The sequence below is a fragment of the Psammomys obesus genome, unplaced genomic scaffold (genome assembly GCF_907164565.1).
Source record: "Psammomys obesus unplaced genomic scaffold, mPsaObe1.curated_primary_1811, whole genome shotgun sequence".
NCBI lineage: Eukaryota > Metazoa > Chordata > Mammalia > Rodentia > Muridae > Psammomys > Psammomys obesus.
The window spans coordinates 13353947-13356159 of record NW_026592732.1 but is presented as its reverse complement, the minus strand read 5'-3'; the positions used below and the strand labels follow the sequence as shown (position 1 = coordinate 13356159).

Here is a 2213-nt window from a genome sequence, read left to right as displayed (position 1 = left end):
TAGTGCTCTGAGTCACATCACTGTTGTGTGAGATGTTTTCATTGCACACAATGAAAACTTACTGCATCGCTTTATTTCTTTGAGATCAACTGTTACAAGGAGCTTTTGTTTCCAAGTTAGTCCCAGAATTAGTTAGACCTAAATTGTTTTCCAGAAATGTTGATCTAATGGATGGTACAAACCGTAAACACTGTCCTCGAGCATGCTGACTAGCCCTAAGCGTGTTTCTGGAATCTCAGCCAGCATAATAATATTTTAAAAATGCTATCACGTTGCTGCTTTAGTGAACCTTAGCTTCTGGTGTCAATATCTACTTTTCTCCTTCATGGATCACACCTCTAGGCAACTGATGGATTTGTGTCATTCTTATTCTTTTTTATAAAACATGTCCTTAGAAATAAAAATAGAATTCAACAATTTTACTTCAACTGACTTTAGCATGATTCTTATATTTGATTGCTTTCATTACTAATAAGTCCAAAAAACCAGTCAATATTTCTTTGTTTTCATGACTTATTCCATCCAAAAGTCATTCATGTGAGCTTTATTTTTCTTTTATTGAAAATAGATTTTTTTTCTCATATAATAGGATCTGGTTACACTTTTCCTCCCACCTACTCCTTCCAGTTCCTTTCCCACTTCACCTTGCACTCAGATTCACTTCCTAGTAGGCGGCAGAGAGAAGAGAAGCTATGTCTATGCTCAATGTTCTGACCTGTGAACACCTAAATGTTTGGCAGCCTAACATTCCCTGATAAAAGCAAGCCTGAGATGACTATCAGTCCGGTGCCAGGCGGCCCAGACAGGAAGCTAGCGTAAGATGAACATCAGTCTAGTGCAGTGCAGGCCCACACAGGCTCCCCGGGACAGAAGAGAGCTACAGGCTAGAAAAGCACCACCTGAGACCACAGGCCACGGGCGGGAATGAGCCTAAGACAGATGACCTTTTTCTGGGACCTTGCGGGCATGCTGGGATAAGGAGCGAGCATGGAACAACCACCACACCAGCGACATGGGGCCTGGATTTGGAGCTAGCCCGGGAAGACCACCAGTATGGTTCCACACAGGCGTAGGGTGGGAGGCAGACCATGCCAGAGACAACCCTTGCCTGGAGCCATAATGCATGTGCAGGCCATAACACTCCTGCGACCACTCCTGAGACAACCGCACACACTCTGAGACCCCGTGCACACTAGGAGGAACGAGTAAGTTGGTGGATAAAGGAAGAGAAACAGAAGGAGCACAATGAAGACAGGTAAAAATGGACACTTGGAGGTAATGAGGAGCAGCCTAATGTGAGTAGCTGGTGATGCCACCTGGGACCATGGTGGGGTCCTGGCTTGTGCTGACACTTGGAGACATGTCTGGGTCCCTGACCTCGCAGCAGCTGAGGTCTGCTACCACCAAACACCAGACAGATGTTCCTGGCCTGGGCCACTGCCCAGGGACACATTACTGTCTCAGGACTGTGCAGACCTGGCCCCACCCCTCAACTGGGCATTTGGGGAGATCTGACCCTGGGTATATGAGAGCAGCAGAGGTGATTATTTCCCTACCCAGCTTCAGCACTAAGGAGATAGACCTGCGCATCTGTGGGAATTGCTGGAAGATGTGAGGGTGGGAGAGCTGTCCCTGCCTCTCACCAGCTACTTTACTTGGGAAAGCAGGCCCTACGTGTGATGTGGATAGCACAATAGAGCTGACTGTGGTGGCTGAGGTATGGATGAGCTGACCCCAGGGGGTGACCATGGAAGAGATGGCCCCATCACTGTCTGTCCTGCAGTGTCATGGGCAAAGGAGAGCTATCCCCTTTCTCACTCCTTGCCACAAACAGCAGGCAGGGGAGCTGGCCCTCAAATCAAAAGTGCAGCAGAGCTGGCCCTGCGCCTTACATACTCTCAGACTTGGGAGAACTGACCCTGCACCTCACCTGGACAGCACTGCAGAGCTGGCCCCACATGTGGGCATTGCATCTGAGTCAGCCCTGAGGCCGCATTGCAGGAAAGCCAGACCTGCCTCTCCTCTGCTATGTGGATCTTCAGTCAAATCAGGCATTGGCTAGTTACTCCCACACATTTTGTGTCACTGTTGGACTAGCATTTCTTGAAGGCAGAGCATCTTTGTAAATCAAAGGATCTGTGGCCTGGGTTAGGATTTATGTTTCTCTTATGACATAGCGCAGTTGACTTTCCTGTATCAAAGACAACGTAATG

General features: G+C 48.1%; 1 non-coding gene across 1 annotated transcript; it reads left to right on the top strand.

Moving 5' to 3' along the window:
• The first annotated feature begins 613 nt into the window (after window positions 1-613).
• On the top strand, window positions 614-749 carry LOC129683084 (small nucleolar RNA SNORA17). The gene has a single exon (XR_008721099.1). It is a non-coding gene; the product is annotated as a small nucleolar RNA SNORA17 (small nucleolar RNA).
• Window positions 750-2213: the final 1464 nt, after the last annotated feature.